We start from the raw sequence: 20,149 nt of genomic DNA, 5'->3' as shown, positions 1-20,149 counted from the left end.
AAGCCTAGGCTTTTTACCAGACATGAAACAGGAAGTGGACGGTAATAAGGTTTTTACTGGTAGAAAAAGCGAAAAGCGCGCTCTTTCCAGAACAGGCCGTGTCGGGGATATTACAAACCACGCTGAAGAAATGGTTTTATACTGTCAGTAAGAAGTACAATTTTGGGGCCATGAGGAGGAAGGAAAAAGATGCCAACTGTGCCTGCTATAATGGGTAAAGTGCTACTGGAATAAACAGGTGACAAGCGTACTTTGAACCTATGGCTGTGATAGTCATCTGATTTATTGCACCTGAATCTGTCATTAGGAGGCTCACTGACTGCTTCCTGCCATCATTTATCTTTGTGTTGCAATGGGGATTGAACTGTTAGAGCTTGCAGATTGGATTTATATTGACTTTGCCAGCACTGTGCTGTGGTCATTCCAGGCTGGGCTGGCTACAGACAAGCAGATATCTCGCAGTGACACACAAATCCATATGCATGTTTGTGGAGACGTGTCTTTGTTTTCCTGCGCAGTGTAAAAACTTTCCAGCATGTTGGAAAACCTGTGTACAATAAGGAGTACGAACAAATAAGATGCTTTCAAAACGCTAAGATCTGTGTTTTTGAATGCTTTCGAATTACAGTAAAACCTTGGATTGCGAGCATAATTTGTTCCAGAAACATGCTTGTAATCCAAAGCACTTGTATATCAAAGCATTTTTTTACAGGGTATAAAAGAGAAAAGAGGCGCCTCTAAGTGTAGCAATAAGTTACTAAATGTTGTACCTTCATTAAATGTAACCATATTGCTACACTTAGAGGCTCCTCTCTTCTCTTTTATACTGTGTGTGACATGACACTACTCTTATATCAAGACATCGCTTGTATATCAAGGCAAAATATATTAAAGGGGAGTTCCAGCCTTTTTTTAAGTTTATTAAAAGTCAGCAGCTACAAAAAGTGTAGCTTCTGGCTTTTAATAAACAGACACTTACCTGCTCCACGGCTCCAGCGACGCGCCGGCCGGGGCTCCGCTCCTCGCCCCCCCTCGCCGGCCGGCGTCTTCATTCCTAGTGTGGGCACCCGGCAGTGACAGCTTTCGGCTTCACGGCCGGGCACCCACTGCGCATGCGCGACGCCATCCGATTGGACAGGCGCTCGCCTACAGGGAGGGGCTGCAAGAAGGCGATTTAAGCTAATCGCCTTTCCAGGCCCTCGGCGGAAGGAGGAAGTGGGACAGGAAGTCCCCTTCTCCTGAAGCCCCCACTCCCCCCCCCCCCCCCCAAAAAAAAATTACATGCCAAATGTGGCATGTAAGGGGGCGAGGAGTGGGTTAAGCGGAAGTTCCATTTTTAGGTGAAACTCCGCTTTAAGACATTTTGCTTGTCTTGCAAAACGCTCTCAAACCAAGGTTTTACTGTACTGTCTGTGAACACAGTTCACTGTGCCATCCAAATATGCAAGTTAAAGCTCTATCATTCAAAGAAGAACCCATATCTGATCATGATCCAGAAATGCCGCCCTCTTCTCTGGACCAAAGCTCATTTAAAATGTTTTTTTTTTTTTTTTTTTACAAAGTGGAAAACGAATCTAGAGTCAGATAAATTGAAATTTGACAATTTCTTTGGGCAACCATGGGTGCCATGTCCTCCAGGCTAAAGAGGCGAGGGACCTCCCAGCTTGTTATCAGCACGCGGTTCATAGGCATCTCTTATGGTATGGGGGTACATTAGTGCATGTGGAATGGGCAGCTTGCAAATATAGAAAGGAACCATCAATGCTGAAAGATATTTCCAGGCTTTAGAGCAGTATATGCTCCCATCCAGACAACATTTTTTTTTCCTGGGAAGGCCTTCCCCTCTGAGAAAATGAGGAGCCAGGGAGCGCCAGCGGGACACCTGATAAGAAGAAGATCAGGGCCACTCTGTGCAAAACCCACTGCACCACACAGGTAAGTATATCACGTTTGTTATTAAAAAAACGTAAATAAAAATACAGTGGAACCTCAGATTGTGAGGAACGCGGTTAACAAGCGTTTCGCAATAAAAGCACTGTATTTAAAAAAATTATGACTCGCTTTGCGAGTGTTGTCTCGCAAACCGAGTCAGATTTCAAGCCAAAGCGGTGTGCAATACCGCGTTTGGCCTGGGGTGGAGGTGGGAGCCGACGCCAATTGGCGCCATTCGGAAATTCATGGAAATTCTCTGTTGCCAAGCTTTTCCGAGTTCAGCCGAGGTATCCTCGGCCCTTTCTGGGTGTTTCCGAGGCTCTCTGGCGCTCCCCACCTCTGGCCACATGCGGTATTGCATGACATTGAAGTCAATGTGGAACAAATTATGTTAGTTTCCATTGACTTCAATGGGGAAACTCGCTTTGATATGCGAGTACTTTGGATTAAAAGCATTCTCCTGGAACGGATTATGCTCGTAATCCAAGGTTCCACTGTAACCCTTATTAAAGTGGAGGTTCGCGCAGTATGCACCGTTCGGAAACCTGTCAATCACAGGCAGTGCTTGGGAACGCCCACTCCCGCGGGATCCCCGTGAGGTCAAAATCGTGATTAAGAGGTATGTGCTGAGAAAAATAACCAACCACCGGCATTCTGTCGGTAGGATGGCGCGGCTCCGTGTGATGTCAAAAATTGTTTTGAGGGTGAACCTCCACTTTAATATCAATTTCATTTCTCTTCTGCCTCGTACCCACGACCATTTTTCTCGGCAGGAAAAAAAACAACGTGATTCCTCTCCAGCCTGACTTGCATACACACGTTCATGCAAAAAAAACGTCCTAAAACGTCCTACCAAAGCGCGGTGACGTACAACACGTACGACGAGACTATAAAAAGGAAGTTTCTTACCAATGGCGCTTACCCTTTGGGCTGCATACTTGATTCTGAGCATGCGCATTTTTTTTCCCCTCGGAAAACCATACACACGACCGTTTTTCGCGACGAGAAAAAGACTGACGGGAAACACGACGAGAAAAAAGAGAGCTGGTTTCAATTTTTTTGTCGAGAAAACTACTAGGGAGCATACACAGGACCGGTTTTCACGACCATTATAAAAAATGGCAGTTTTCTCGTCGCGAAAAACGGTCGTGTGTACAAGGGAAGACGTTTTTGCACTGTACAGTGAGCAGATCCGCAGAGCTTTCCTGGCTAAATAAGGCCGCTTGGCTACTTTCTTTGTTTAGTGAAATGTGCCAGATAATAAGAGGAGTTCTGTTACCGGCTACAATATACCCCATTCCATTATTAGGAGAGAGAAAGACGTTTTCCAGGCTTTGGTATAATATCATTGCCTGATCTGATAGAAGTGAGCTGCCTTCTGGTCTGACAAATTGCAGTGGGATTACGGTAACGGTTATCACGCCGTGTGTGTACTTTAAGGAAGAGTATAGATGTGAGCAGAACAGAGAGGTTGAAAGACTGCTGGCATGTTCTTGTAAATATAACTAAAAAAGGCAGCATGGGACAAAAGAGATCCAAGGAGAGAATCCTCCTCCCTACCGAGTTCTCATGGTCCTGCTCATTCCTGAAGGTGATTTACCAACTCAACTCGTGAAAAGAAAAATACGTATACCGTATGCCTTACAGCTGAATTCCGGGCCAATATTAAAACGCCATATAACATATACTGTATGTATTCATGGAGACGCTACTTATCATAATGTTATACATAACTTGTATTAATACCTAAAGCGCTCCTGATATCGGCTCCTGTGGTCCTCTGCACAGCAGATCAGGAGTTGGAGGACCATCTCTAGGGGGCAGTCAGAAATCTATTGGTTTGCACTGATTTTTCATGTTCACAGAAGGAGAGACCAGAGTGATGACTAAAGCCTTGTGCACATAGGCTGAAAATCTGCTGAAATTGGTCGGTTCGGCAGGAACCGGCCGACTTTCAGCCGTGTGTACTAGGGTTGTCCCGATACCACTTTTTTAAGACCGAGTACAAGTACCGATACTTTTTTTTCCAAGTACTCGCCGATACCGAATACCAATACCTTTTTTTAATCTTATGTGACAGTGGCACATGTGTCAGTATATTTTTTTTTTTTATCTTTAACAATTTGTTTTTAATTTTTTAATTTTTTTTTTTTTTTTTTACAATTTTTTTTATTTATAATGCTTTCTTTTTTTTTAAGGGGGGTGTCGGTGTGTTTTTTCTTTAATTTCTTTATTGCTACAATAATTTTTTTTATTCTTTATTTTTTTATTTATTTTTTCAGCCCTGTTGGGGGGGCTTTGGTGAGATATCAGGGGTCTTAACAGACCTCTGACATCTCCCCTCTGAGACAGAGAAAAGGACTAGGGACACAGATTCCCCAGTCCCTTTCTCAGCAGCATCAGCTGCGCTGAAAATGAATGGAGAGAAGCCAGCCTCTTCTCTTCATTCATAAACAGAAAAATTTGTAAACACGGGTTACAATGTTTCAGTTATGTGAATAGACAGAGTCGCTGATCACTGAGAGCCGGTTCACACTGGGGCGACTTGCGATCCGACTTCATGTCGCCTCAAGTCGTCCCAAGTCGTGCTGTAGAGAAAAACAATGGAAGTGAATGGGAGCAGTGTTAATACACATGACTCAAGGCGATCCGACTTCAGAAAAGGTTCCTGTACTACTTCAATCCGACTTGTAGGCGATTTGTACCCATTGATTTCAATGGAAGTCGCCTCAGAAGTCGGATCACTGTCTTAACTGAAGCTACTTTCCAGGAAGATGACATACATTTCTCAGGCAAACCTCTCCCTCCCCCTCCCTCTCCCAGAGCTGATTGTTGTTTTATTGGCCACTGGAATGTCTCCTGTCCTGGAGACGACTTCAAGTCGTGTTGTAAATCTCCCCAGATCGCCCTGTGGTTCATGTTCAAGTCGTGTCGGAGTCGCCTCTGAAAGTCGTGCTGGAAGTCGTGTCGCCCTAGTGTGAACCGACTCTGACTCTGTCCATTCGGAGCAGTAAGGAGCCGGATTTACCGACTCCTACCCCGCTCTCCATCCTGAGATTTCCAGGGGGTGGAGGAGGAGCACGGAAGGGGAGAGAAACACGGCGGGATACACGGCGGCATACACGGGATACGCAGCGGGATACATGGAGGGAGGGAGACAGACTGCAGCAAAACGGAGGGGGGCTGGAGGAGGCCACGGGACAGTCAAGCTTTAAAGTAGCTGAAAGCCGCGTGGGGGGGGAGGGGTGTAGAGAGAAGCGGAGAAATTAATTTTAAATCTATACAGCGGTGATCGGTGCTTGTAACTTCGCCACGCACTGATCACCGCCGACAGTACAAGTATCGGGTGAAGCATCGGGAGCATTTGCCCGAGTACAAGTACTTGGGCAAATGCTTGGTATCGGTCCCGATACCGATACTAGTATCGGTATCGGGACAACCCTAGTGTGTACAGAAGTCTGTCTCATGACTTGCTTCTGTTGAACGGGCATGCTAAGAAAACAGCATCTGATCAGCGCTGGCAGTCCCCCTGTAAGAACTTTGCTTGTGTTAGTACGATAATCCCTGTTTTTTTTTTTTTTCGTTCAGCCCGCTAGGTTGAATGATAAAAACTTCACGCCGATCGGTGGTGTGGTGTGTGGCTCGGACACGCTGCATCTCTGTTTAGGGTATAGGGCCTATGACGTAGGCTCTTTACTATGTGATCAGCTGTGCCCAATCATAGCTGATCACAACGTAAATAGGAAGTCCTGGTTATCAGCATTCCTCTACTCCTGCTGACAGAGCGTGAGTAGAGGAGAGCCAATAAGCGGCTTTCCTGATGGGGATCTGCACTGATAATCAGTGCAATGAATGGGGCATTGTTTAAGGCATTTTCCTCCACACAACTGCCGCTCACTGGATAGTTTCTCTTTTTTGTACCATTCTCTGTAAACCCGAGAGATGGTTGTGCGTGAAAATCCCAGTAGATCAGCAGTTTTTGAAATACTCAGACCAGCCCGTCTGGCACCAACAACCATGCCACGTTGAACCTTAGACAATGTAGTGTGCCGCTCAGGCTCAGCTGATTCGGGGAGTGATATCGGTGGTAGATGCGTCCACATCTTTGGGAGTGCTAGTAAGGTAGTGGAGCTTGTCCTGGCTCCTATGGTAACTGGAGAGAGAAAGTAAGGAATTCCCAGTGCAGAAAATCCACGCGAGTGTATGATGTTGAGACTGACAACCTCAGCCTGCGCTCCCGCTAGGCCACGCCCCCAAAGCATTTCGCTCTGCCCCCCTTTGGAGCTTAATCCTGGGGATGGAGAACCCATGTGTGTGGGGGGAGTATAAGAGCATCATCGTGGTCACTAATGCGAACTGGCAAGTGTATGAGGTTAATGCCAGTTCTCAATAGTGACCACCAATAATGCTCTAATACTCTCCCACGCATATGGGTTCTCCATCCCCAGGATTAAAGTGACACTAAGCCCTGGTTCACACTGGGTACGATTTGGAACGATTTGAGATGCGATGTGACATGTCTTATCGCATCTCAAATCGGCGGCAATTGTCGGCAATGGCACTGTCCTAATCAGTGCGACACCGCATCTGCGATTTCAAAAAGTAGTTCCTGTACTACTTTTTGCGATTTCGGGCCGCGATTTACATTAAATTGCGGCCAAAATCGCGGCAAAATCGCATTTTACCGCGATTTTGAATTCGCAGCAGTGTGAACCTAGGCTAAAGGTTTGAATATATTTTTTTTTTTTTTCAAATAACATACATGTCATACTTGCCTCCACTGTGCAGCTTGCCTTTCAGAGTGGCCCCGATCCTCATCTTCTGGGGTCCCTCGGCTCTCTTGGCTCCTCCCTGCTTCTGATAACCCCTCTGGGAAACGCTCTCCCAGTGGGGTTACCTTGCGGGCGCGCTCCAGAGTCCTGTATTCAGCGTCCATAGCCCGCCGACTACAGGACTCGGCCCCGGCCCTCACATCATTGGAGTTGATTCACAGAAGCGCGAGTCATTGGCTGCGCTGCTATCAATCTATTCAATGAAGAGACGAGAAGACTGAGCAAAGAGCCCATTCGCGATGCAGGACTTTCCAAGGCTCAGGTAAGTAAAACGGGGGGCCAGTGATCGTAAGATGTTTTTTCACCTTAATACATAGGATGCATTAAGGTGAAAAAACATGAACCTTTACAACCCCTTTAAGCTCTAATGCCTCGTAAACACGACCGGTTTTCCTGTCATGACGCAATTCCTCTCCAGCCTGTCTTGCATACACACGTTCAGGCCAAATCCCGCCCGACATAGCGCGGTGACGTTCAATGCGTACGACGGGACTATAAAGGGGAAGTTCCATTTAAATGGCCCCACCCTTTGGGCTGCTTTTGCTGATCCTCCTGTTAGTAAAGGTTTGGTGAGAGACGATTCGCGCTTTTCAGTCTTCGTGCTCTTCAGTCCGTTGCAGCGTGACAAATGTGCTATTTCCATTACGAATGCTAGTTTTACCAGAACGATCGCACCCGTCTCATACTTGATTCTGAGCATGCGCATTTTTTCCCCCTCGGAAAAGCATACACACAAGCAGTTTTCGCGACGGGAAAAAGACCGCCGGGAATCACGATGGGGAAAAAAGAGAGCTGGTCCTAATTTTTTTTTGATGGCAGTTCGGGGAAAACTGCTATGAAGCATACACACGGCCGGTTTTCCCGACAAAAAGCAGTTTTCCCGTCGGGAAAACCGGTCGTGTGTACGAGGCGTAAGGGTCCTAACGAAACACGTTGGGGGGGACCCAGGCTGAGGATGTCATTTTCATCATTATACACTCGTGTGGATGTGAGGCACCAGGGATTCCTTCCTTTCTTTCTCCAGCAACCATGTCATGTGCAAAGTCACTTTAATCCCTTTTCTTCCTCATTCTGATGCTCGGTGCAGTAAGTTGTCTTCACCACGTCTAGATGCCTAAATGCGTTGAGTTGCTGCCATGTGATTGGGGGATTAGCAATTTGTGCTACCAAGGAATTAAACAGGTGTACCTAATAAAGTGTCCGGTGAGTGTATATTTGAACAGTGGCCCAGATTCTCAAAGGGCTTACGACGGCGCAATGCAATGTACGCCGTCGTAAGTCCTAATCTGGGCCGTCGTATCTATGCGACTGATTCTTAGAATCAGTTACGCATAGATATCCATTAGATCCGACAGGCGTAAGGCTTTTACGCTGTCGGATCTTAAATGCAATTTTTTTTTTTGCCGCTAAGTGTCGCCTCCGTCGGTTTCCCCGTCGAGTATGCAAATTAGCTGAATACGCGAATTCCCTAACGTATGCGCGGTCGACGCAGTGAAGTTACAACGTTTGCGTTAGGTTTGTGCGGCGTAAAGTTGCCCCTGCTATATGAGGGGCAACCAATGTTAAGTATGGCCGTCGTTCCTTCGTCGAAATTTTTAAATTTACGTTGTTTGCGTAAGTCGTCCGTGAATGGAGCTGGACGCCATTTACGTTCATGTCGAAACCAATGACGTCCTTGCGACGTCATTTGGAGCAATGCACCCTGGGATATTTTCCGGACGGCGCATGCGCAGTACGTTCGGCTCGGGAACGCGCTTAATTTAAATGCTCCACGCCCCCTACCCGGCTAATTTGAATTAGGCGGGCTTGCGCCAGGTGATTTACGCTACGCCGCCGCAACTTTACAGGCAAGTTCTTTCTGAATAAAGAGCTTGCCTGTAAAACTTGCGGCGGCGTAACATAAAGCAGATACGTTACGCCCGCACAGTTTTACGCCCATCTACGAGAATCTGGGCCAGTGTGTTTAGCTGTAGTACTGATAGTTTTATGGGGTTAGTTGTCTTTTTCACATTGCTGTATTCATGTTTTACACAACAGTGCAGCTGATTTTTTTTTTGGAGGGATTGTGGTGATTTCGCAATATAACATACCGCTAGTAATGTGCTCTACAAGCGGGTCACATGAGGTCCCTGGAGATGATTCTTGAGGCTGACTGCAGTTAGTTGGAGTGTAATAGTCTAACCCGACAGCCATATAGAGTAAAGATGGCATCCGCTCAATATACAACAATGCCGACAATGGAAATACGAGGTTACTGGCCAAGAAGTACATTGCGCCCGTTTACTTCCACAAGTGTTTATGAGATTTCTCTAGACAAATGTTTTATAATGTTATTTTAAAGTCTTTGCATTATTATAAATAGAAGTACTTTTTATATTCGCTTCTCCAGTCAGACTTTTCACACTGTGTATTCCTGAGAAATGAATTGTAAACCGAGGCCTGTGAAGGTGAGAGGAATACGGCAGAAATCTGGCAGACAGACAGATCTTCTAACTACACGGCACTGGCCACAGCAAAGTATTAAAACATGACCTGTTAGTCCGGGGTTTGACAAATTTGCTTGGAATCTAGGAACCAGCTAAAAAAATTAGGAGCCAAAAAACGCGCCCCGTCCCGATGAGCTTGTGCGCAGAAGCGAACGCATACGTGAGTAGCACCCGCATATGTAAACGGTGTTCAAACCGCACAAGTGAGGTATCGCCACGATTGGTAGAGCGAGAGCAATAATTCTAGCCATAGACCTCCTCTGTAACTCAAAACATGCAACCTGTAGAATTTTTTAAACGTTGCCTATGGAGATTTTAAAGGGTAAAAGTTTGTCGCCATTCCACGAGCGGACGCAATTTTGAAGCGTGACATGTTAGGTGTCAATTTACTCGGCGTAACATTATCTTTCACAATATAAAAAAAAATGGGCTAACTTTACAGTCTTATTTTTTAATTAAAAAAAGTGTATTTTTTCCCAAAAAGTGCGCTTGTAAGACCGCTTCGCAAATACGGTGTGACAGAAAGTACTGCAATGACCGCCATTTTATTCTCTAAGGTGTCAGAATAAAAAATATATATAATGTTTGGGGGCTCTAATTAGAGGGAAGGAGATGGCAGTGAAAACACTGGGGAAGATCCATTAGAATTGCTGGTTTACTTGTCATGCCAATGGCCACCACATCGCGCGGCGGCCCACGGAGAGTATCCTGTGTCTCCGTGGACCCCCGCCGTGCGATCGCATTGGGCCGCATGGACGGTAATTGAGGCCGCGGCTTTGCGGCCTTCTGCAGGCCTAAGCTTCCTTCCCCGGGCGCCAGGTAGCTAATTCTAGTTGCAATTGCGACCAGGCACCCGGATTTTGTCAAACCCTGTGTTAGGCTTCATCCACATGGGCTTCATCCACAAGGGCTGATGCAAGGATTTTTGACACCCTAGGCAAAACCTAATTTTGCTGCGCCCCCCTTGGCTCCACCCACTTCGCCATGCCCATGTATACCCCACCTTTTTAATGCAGCGCCCATCAAATGCAGCCTCGCCAGCGCCCATCAAATGCAGCCTCGCCAGCGCCCATCAAATGCAGCCTCGCCAGCGCCCATCAAATGCAGCCTCGCCAGCGCCCATCAAATGCAGCCTCGCCAGCGTCCATCAAATGCAGCCTCGCCAGCGTCCATCAAATGCAGCCTCGCCAGCGTCCATCAAATGCAGCCTCGCCAGCGTCCATCAAATGCAGCCTCGCCAGCGTCCATCAAATGCAGCCTCGCCAGCGTCCATCAAATGCAGCCTCGCCAGCGTCCATCAAATGCAGCCTCGCCAGCGTCCATCAAATGCAGCCTCGCCAGCGCCCATCAAATGCAGCCTCGCCAGCGCCCATCAAATGCAGCCTCGCCAGCGCCCATCAAATGCAGCCTCGCCAGCGCCCATCAATGAATGTTTGCTTGCTTCCATTCATTCAGGAGTCGGGACACAGACACAGTCCTCTGCCACTGCGCCTCTGACACTATGTGTGAACGGAGCGGTGGCTGCCTTCTGATGCTGAGACTTGGTTTGCTTGCTACAGAGAGAAGAGAGTAGGATCAGTGGCCGGGCGCCCTAGTCGGCTGCCTAGTGTGCCTAGTGGTATCACCGGCCCTGGGCTTACTAAACACTCCTATATAGCAGCACAGTGGATAAGTGGTTAGGACGTCCGCCTAGCAGCACTAGGGTTACCAGTTCAAATCCCAACCACGGCACTACGTACCTAAACTTTGCATGTTCTCTCTGTGCCTGCGTGGGTTTCCTCTAGGAACTCTGGTTTCCTCCCACACTCCAGACATGCTGGTAGGTTAATTGGCTCCAGTATGTGTATGTATGAATGTGAGTTTGGGACCTTTTTAGATTGTAAGCTCCTTGAGGACAGGGACTGATGTGAATGTACAAAATTCACTATATTGTCAAAAGTATTGGGACACCTGCCTTTACACGCACATGAATTTTAATGGCATCCCAGTCTTAGTCTGTAGGGTTCAGTATTGAGTTGGTTCACCCTTTGCAGCTATAACAGCTTTAACTCTTCTGGAAAGGCTGTCCACAAGGTTTAGAAATGTCTATGGGAATGTTTGACCATTCTTCCAGAAGCGCATTTGTCAGGTCAGGCACTGATGTTGGACGAAAAGGTCTGGCTCGCAGTCTCCGCTCTAGTTTATCCCAAAGGTGTTCTATCGGGTTGAGGTCAGGACTCTGTGCAGGCCAGTCATGTTTCTCCACCCTCAAACTCGCTCATTCATGTCTTTATGAACATTGCTTTGTGCACTGTTCCAAATCATTTGGTGGAGGGGGTATTATAGTGTGGGGTTGTTTTTCAGGGGTTGGGCTTGGCCCCTTAGTTCCAGTGAAGAGAACTCTTAAAGCGGAGGTTCACCCTAAAAAACATCTATTCACCATTACATCCAGCATACTTCGGATATGTAAAGTATGCTGGACTTTTTTTTTTTTCGGGGCACATACCGTTTAAAAGTTCTGTTTCACTCAGTTCGGGTTCTCTCTGCCGCGCGGAGTAGGCGTTCCTAGGCAGCGGTGTAGATGATTGATGTGCTGTTATGGCGCGTCACACTTTCCGAAAATATCCGAGCTGGACTAGGCTCTGTACGGCGCCTGCACCTGCCGTGTAGAGCTGACTGCGCAGGCGCCGTACAGAGCCGAGTCCAGCTCATCAATCATCTACACCGCTGCCTAGGAATGCCTATTCCCCCGCAGCAGAGAGAACCCGGAAGTCGGATGAAAAATAACTTTTAAACGGTATGTGCTCCGAAAAAAAAAAAAAAAAAGTCCAGCATACTTTACATATCCGAAGTATGCTGGATGTAATTGTATATAATTCTTTTAGGGTGAACCCCCCACTTTAAGGTGTCGGCATACCAAGACATTTTGGACAATTTCATGCTCCCAATTTTGTGGGAACAGTTTTTAGACAATGTGGCTTATTAAAGGTTTGTAGAGGCCAGTGGCCCCGATCCTCGTCTTCTGGGGTCGGCGGCTGTCGCGGCTCCTCCCCGCAGCAACTACACACAGACATGCGAGCAAGCTTGCATGGTGTGTAGCTGTTGCGGGCGCGCTCCTGTGATACAGCGGGTGCTGTATCACTCAGCCCCGCCCCCGGTGCGCCACGTCATTGGATGTGATTGACAGCAGCGCCAGCCAATGGCTGCGCTGCTTTCCATCCATCCAATGCAGCCAATCAACGGCCAGGCTTCGACTCGAGGAGGATGACGGGGGCGAGTGCGGGACTTTCGAAGGGTCAGGTAAGTAAAACGGGGGCTCGGGAGGGGGGGGGGGGGGGGCGTCATCATCTGATGTTTTTTCACCTTAATGCATAGAATGCATTAAGGTGAAAAAAAAAATCCTTTACAACTCCTTTAACCCCTCAGGTTCCACAGTGAGTATAACAAGAAAGCTTTACTGAATATACAGACTGATTGTACTGTTGTGGTTTAGTAAGACGTTAACCCGTTTTAAGCTCCAACATTGAGGTACACAGAGATTACACCTGTGTCTCTGACAGACCACTGGAGCAGCTGGGTCAGCACAGGCAAAGGTGAGTATGAGTGGGGTGGGCTGGCATCAGAACCTTACTGGGCAAAGTGACAGATTTTCTTTAAATATCCATTCCATGTGAAAAAATATCTGTCCCACATCTATGATATTTATATTTTGTGAACTGACCTTTTTCATGAGAACATTTTAATGAAGTAAAATGAAGATTGTAGTAAAAATAACCCATGCATCTTTGTGAATTGACCCAGGACTCTGCTGCATGGGAACACTGGCAAATGTAGCAAAGGATCTGCTGGTATACTGCTAGGTGTTTCCTAGATATGTAAAGTAAGAGAGCCATCAGACATTGAATTCAAAGTGGATATAAAAAATACAAAAATGCAGATCTGTAGTCATTAATATTTAATTGCATTTATATTTTTAATGCAAGCAATGTGCAGTAAGTACTTTTTTTGCAGTCTACTGTACAGAGTATACCAGGGCTCGACAAATTCAGGTTGCCATGGCGACTAGAAATAGCCTCCTGGCGACTTGGCTTGGAAGGTTTTTTTGTGAAGTGCCCAGCTCTTCCTTGTGTGAGCTGGCGCCATCTGGTGGTGGCCGTTGGTATTACAAGTTAAGCATTACAAGTTAAACAGCAATTCTAATGTCATTTTTCACTATTTTCACTGCCATCTTCTTCCCTCTAATTAGAACCCCCCAAACATTATATATATTTTTTTATCCTAACACCCTAGAGAATAAAATGCCGATCGTTGCAATACTTTCTGTCATGCCGTATTTGCGCAGCGGTCTTACAAGTGCACTTTTTTGGGAAAAAATTACACTTTTTTTTTTATTAAAAAATAAGACAACAGTAAAGTTATCCCCATTTTTTTTTTATATTATGAAAGATAATGTTACGCCGAGTAAATTCATACCCAACATGTCACACTTCAAAATTGCGCCGCTCGTGGAATGCCAACAAACTTTTACCCTTTAAAATCTTCATAGGCGACGTTTAAAAAAATCTACAGGTTGCATGTTTTGAATTACAGAGGAGGTCTAGGGGTAGAATTATTGCTCTCGCTCTACCAATCGCGGCGATACCTCACGTGTGGTTTGAACACAGTTTACATATGTGGGCGCTGCTCACGTATGTGTTCGTTTCTCCGCGCAAGCTCGTCGGGACGGGGTGCGTTTTCTGGCTCCTAACTTTTTTTTAGCTGGCTCCTAGATTCCAAGCAAATTTGTCAAACCCTGGAGTATACAGCAGAACTCAGAGTGGAGGAGGGAGAAGCAGAACAAGGAGCCAATCGGATGTGCTGCAAGGAATGTGGTGATAGGTGGAGAAATCAGAATGACAGAGCCACAGAGTGGGATGGGGAAATGTAAGTGAAAGTGAAACTGTAGCAGAGAAAGATCAGCTGCAATGGACTTGCCTCCTCTGAGCACTGTTATCCGCAGTAATTTTTTACTGCCATTACATTGACTCAGTCTCCTGAGTTGAATGCCACCAAGCGGCCCTTACCCAGATGATTTGGGGTGTACTATGAATGCACGGCATCAATAATCTGTCCCGTGAGTGGGTATCATATTATGCCGCCTGGCACTCAGTGTAATGATGCAGAATGGCGCTGATGTCATAAAATCAGCAGACTGTTTGCATCATTGAGGACAGTAGTAGAGGCAAAGAAAATGAGGACCCTGCATACCACTTACTAGCCTAATGATGACTAAAAATAAGTAGTATACAAAAAAGTAAAGCATAAAATACATTGGCTCTTGCTTCTGTCAATCAAATTCTGGGACAAGGGAGTGGGGGGCAGGGCCAGTTGCATGGTCTGTGTCAAAGATGCAGAGAGGGTGGCTCAGGAACGAGCCTGCATGAATGCCACCATAGAAAGCAGATTTGGGTAGAGGAGGATCAGGGCTGCTCTGTGCAAAACTTTTGCACAGAGCAGGTAAACATGACATGTTGTTTTAACCCAGGGGTTGACAAATTTGCTTGGAATCTAGGAGCCAGCTAAAAAAGTTAGGAGCCAGAAAACGCGCCCTGTCCCGACGAGCTTGCGCGCAGAAGCAAACACATACATGAGCAGCGCCCGCATATGTAAACGGTGTTCAAACCATACATGTGAGGTATCGCTGCGATTGGTAGAGCAAGAGCAATAATTCTAGCCCTAGACCTCCTCTGTAACTCAAAACATGCAACCTGTAGAATTTTTTAAACGTTGCCTATGGAGATTTTAAAGGGTAAAAGTTTGTCGCCATTCCACGAGCGGACGTAATTTTGAAGCGTGACATGTTGGGTATCAATTTACTCGGCGTAACATTATCTTTAATAATATTTAAAAAAATGGGGATAACTTTACTGTTGTCTTATTTTTTTATTAAAAAAAGTGTAATTTTTTCCCAAAAAAGTGCGCTTGTAAGACCGCTGTGCAAATACGGCGTGACAAAGTATTGCAACGATCGCCATTTTATTCTCTAGGGTGTTAGGATAAAAAATATATATAATGTTTGGGGGTTCTAATTAGAGGGAAGAAAATGGCAGTGAAAATAGTGAAAAACAACATTAGAATTGCTGTTTAACTTGTAATACCAACGGCCACCACCAGATGGCGCCAGCTTACACATCTGGTGGTAATAACTTGTATTACCAACGGCTCATCACCAGATGGCGCCAGCTCACAAAAAAAAAAAAATTGCCCCCCCTTCCAAGCCAAGTCGCCAGGACCCTATTTCTAGTCGCCATGGCGACCAGGATTTGTTGAGCCCTGTTTTAACCACTTGAGCTCCGAAAAGGTTCTACCCCCTTCCTAACCAAGACATTTTTTGCGATACGGCACTGCGTCGGTTTAATTGACAATTGCGCGGTCATGCAACGCTGTACCCAAATAAAATTGTCCTTTTTTCCCCACAAATGGAGCCTTCTTTTGGTGGTATTTGATCACCCCTGCATTTTTTTTTTTGCGCTATAAACAAAAAAAGTACTATATTTTTAACTTTCTGCAATAAAACACATCCAATAAAATAAAAATAAATCGAATTTCTTCATCAATTTAGGCCAATATGTATTCTGCTACATATTTTTGGTAAAAATAAATCCCAATAAGCGTATATTGATAGATTTGTGCAAAAAGTTATAGCATCTATCTATTAGAGCTGCACGATTCTGGCTAAAATGAGAATCACGTTTTTTTTTTGCTTAGAAGATAGATCATGATTTTCGCGGCGTAACATCATCTTTCACATTAAAACAAAAAAAAAATTGGGCTAACTTTACTGTTAATTTTTTTTTTGTTTTTATTCAATAAAGTGTATTTTTTCCCCCAAAAAATGCATTTGAAAGACCACTGGGCAAATACAGTGCGACATAAAATATTGCAGCAATTGCCATTTTATTCCCTAGGGTCTCTGCTAAAATATATATAATGGCCCAGATTCAGGTAGATCCGTGCAATATTTGCGTGGGCAAAGGGCAACGATTTTTGCTCTGCGCCCACGCAAATATTTTGATATGCCCGCGATTCACGGAGCAGTAGCTCCGTAAATTGCGCGGGCGATATGCTAAATAGCCGGGCGTAAGGCTGCCTAATGTAAATGATCCCGCCGGGGGCGGGAATCATTTAAATTAGGCGCGCTCCCGCGCCGAGCGAACAGCGCATGCTCCGTCGGGAAACTTTCCCGACGTGCATTGCGGCAAGGACGTCATTTGCTTCTAAGTGAACGTGAATGGCGTCCAGCGCCATTCACGAATCACTTACGTAAACGACGTGAAATTTAAATTTCACGAGCGGGAAGGGCGGCTATACTTTAGCATTGGCTGCCCCTGCTACAGCAGGAGCAACCTTGCGCTAAAGTCGCCGTACGGAAACTCCGTACCTTGCGTGCGCAGGGCCCGCGCAACTTTTGTGAATCGGTGGTAGTATGCAATTTGCATACTATACGCCGATCACAATGGCCGCGCCCCCTAGCGGACAACGCAAGAATGCAGCCTGAGATATGAAGGCATAAGGAGGCTTATGTCTGTCATATCCTAGGCTGCAGTCCGCGTAGCGATGTTCCTGAATCAGGGGCATTCGCTACGCGGGAGCAAAACAGCTATTGCGCCGCGCAACCTATGGTTGCGCGGGCGCAATAGCTTCTTGAATCTGGGCCAATGTTTGGGGGTTTCCAAGTAATTTTCTAGCAACAAATATTGATTTTAACTTAAGAAACAAGGATCAGAAAAAGATTTGGACTTTAAGTGGTTAAACTTCCTGCATTTACACACAGAAGTTTGATCTAAGAAGGAAGTTAGTTACAATGTTTCATGTTACAAACTTGGCAGACTGCCCGATTTTTTTTTTTTCTTTACACACACAGAAGTTTCCTGTAAGAACTTGGCAGACTGCCCAGATAGACAGCTGAGTGAGCAGATAAAGTCTCTCCACTTGTTATATAAAAGAATCGTAAACTCTGCATTGGAGATGTCAGGGGGGTTGAATCGAGATCACAATTTTTTAACGATTAATTGTGCAGCTCTACTATCTATGGGATAGATTTAGGGACTTTTTTTTTATTATTGTTTTTACTAGTAATAGTGGGGATCGGCGATTATTTAGCGGGACTGCAACATTGTCGTGGACAAATTGGACACTAAGTGGCACTTTTTGGGCACCAGTAACACCAATACAGTGATCGGTGCTAAAAAAATGCACCGATCAAGGTATAAATGACACTGACAGGAAAGGGGTTAACACCAGGGGCAATCAAGGGTTTAAAGGGATACCAAAGGTTAGTTTTCAAAAAACAAACATGTCATACTTACCTCCACTATGCAGTTCGTTTTGCACAGTGGCCCCGATCGTCCTTCTCTGGGATCCCACGGCGGCTCCTCCCCGCAAGAGCCAACCCCCTCTGGGAAGATCTTTCCTGAAGGGGTTACCTTGCGGGCACGCTCCCGTGTGATACATAGCCAGCAAGTGTATTTGATCATCAATCGTCATTGATTTGATTGACAGCAGCGGGAGCTAATGGCTGCGCTGCTATCAATCATCCAATGAGGGGCCGTTCAGAGATTAAGAGAACAACGCGGGATCGCGCCCACGGAGACTCGGGGGTCAGGTAAGTAAAACGGCGGCTCGGGGGGGCGGAGAGTGCAAGGTGTGTGTCCCTGGGAGGTGTTTTCTAACTGAGTGGGGGAGGGACAGACTGGAGGAAAAGCTTTGCTCCCTGACAGATCAGCGCTTTGCCTTGTTTACATAGGCACACTGCTGATCAGTCTCTCCACCGAATGATCGGTGGGTCATGAGACCGCCGGAAATGCTGATTGGCTCCCGCTGTGTCCAATCAAAGCAGGAGTGGCGCTCCAGGGGCACACTGCGCCCCCCTACACCATGTGCACAAAATCAAGTACAGGTACGTGATTTTGCACAGCCGTGCCACCCTGCCACAGTATATGTACTTTGGGTGGTCCGGAACCGGTTAATAGAAAATATTCAAGGCTTTAAATCACTTTAAAGAACACCAGTTATCACCTTTGCCTACTTTTCTATGCAATTGGAAAGCTGATAATTTATAAGCCCAGTAAATTTGTCAACATTTGTCTGTTGCCTCTCCAGGATATCAAACCCGTTGACAGTGAGGCAGAGCAGAGATGATTTCTGTTCCTCTATTCCTGTTTGCAGGTCTGAGATCTGGAATAACAATTCATTACATAAACACACTTAGCACCGTGCCTTTGACACAGAACAAATGAAGGAAACACTCTCTACCCTTGTTTGTGGATTGGCATCATGGAGTGATAGAGTATAGCCTGGCACATTTTTGCCTTGAAATTTAATCCCAGAAGGCTTCCTACATGTAGGAATTGTTGTAACATGTATAATAAAGGTTGTGATTTAGAGTCTGGAAGTACACTCCAGCCTATTTGATGCTAACCTTGTATTCTGGGAACACCTAATGCTGAATTTGGGATTACTTTACAGGCCAGGACACCTCAGCCTATAGTGATAATGGTGGTTTTTCGGAAACACCAGCCAGTCCGTTTTTATTTATCTAAAACAAAGAAACAAATATGGCTTTCTTCAGCAAACAAAACACAAACCGTCTATAAGCTCTAGAACAGTGGTTCTCAACCTTCTAGTGCCGTGACCCCTTGATAAAATTCCCCCAGTTGTGGGGACCCCTAACAGTAAATTAATTTTCGTAGCGTGGGTTATCAGCACCCAAGAAAAGTAATTTGCGCCCCTAATCCGCAGACATTTAGCGCTCCTTAAGTCCTTTTAATGGCAAATATAAATTGCAGGTAGTGTTACTCACTGTGTCTCCGACTTTGTGGTGTCTTGTAGCAGTGACACCTATGCCGAAATCAGGAGATAGGGTCTCCTGCAGCCCCTCCCACTTCACATTCCCCACCAGTCAGCTGACCTCTAGTCTCCACCCCCCCCCCCCCAGCAATGCTGTGAACTGAATGGGCGTCTGTGAAGAGGCTGAGTGGGCGGCCGCAGGCTCCAGGAACAGTCCAGCTGGGCAGCCACAGGCTCCAGGGATGGCCTTGCTGGGCGGCCGCAAAAAGGCTGGGAGAGCGGTGCTGTCTTCAGGAACAGCCCAGGATTCGGTGACCCCTGGCAAATCTTTATTTGACCCCCAAGGGGTTCCCGACCCCTAGGTTGAGAACCACTGCTCTAGAAGAAAGTACAACTTTGGCTTAGTGACAGTAACACTTAACAGGGCTATAAATTCCTTGCCTGCTTCAGGGGGTCCACAGAAAAAGGTCACCATAACCAGCAGTGTCTTGGCAATGAACAGCTTACAGCTCTTCCTCATAAGCATGTCCTATTCCACAGCACATCTCACTGACACCTGCTGACTGTTTCCTGCCCTTTGTCAGCCCCCTCTCATAGGTAGGTTAACACTTTCAGGACTACAGTACCCATAGTCTGGGTTTGAGGCTCTTTTTTACACAAAAAATCTCTCTAAGTCTCCCAATTCCAGGACCCTTATAATGATCCAAGCAATCCAGGGAAAACTGCATGTCAGTGTTCCCCCTTTGCCGGATCACCCCAGAACCCCTCGCCCTCCATAGATGAGAAACCCTGACATCCTTCTATTTGTCATTCCATTAAAAAAAACACAACCCAAATAAAGGAAACACGTATCCTCTGTTCAGGATCCCCATTCATTCCCTGGCAACCATTCATATCCTAAAAATGGGCTATTCTACTAATGCAAGCCCTTGATCACCCAAAATGTTACTTATGCCCCTGATCTGACCTTGATGCAGCCTCCTGACAGCATTACTTAGGAGGGAGATTGCAGGACTATCTTCAGGTCTTCTGAAAGCAATGCTCAGGCTAGTAGTATAGATTTATGTAGAGTGCCTTTCTAATTTTAGGGGC

General features: G+C 46.1%; 1 protein-coding gene across 3 annotated transcripts in view; it reads left to right on the top strand.

Annotated features, from left to right (window-relative positions):
* MAP3K20 (mitogen-activated protein kinase kinase kinase 20) overlaps positions 1 to 20,149 on the top strand; it is a 277,073-nt gene that overhangs the window by 30,992 nt on the left and 225,932 nt on the right. The window lies entirely within an intron of this gene.

The sequence above is a fragment of the Rana temporaria genome, chromosome 6 (genome assembly GCF_905171775.1).
Source record: "Rana temporaria chromosome 6, aRanTem1.1, whole genome shotgun sequence".
Classification (NCBI taxonomy): domain Eukaryota; kingdom Metazoa; phylum Chordata; class Amphibia; order Anura; family Ranidae; genus Rana; species Rana temporaria.
This window is presented reverse-complemented; position numbering and strand designations above follow the sequence as displayed.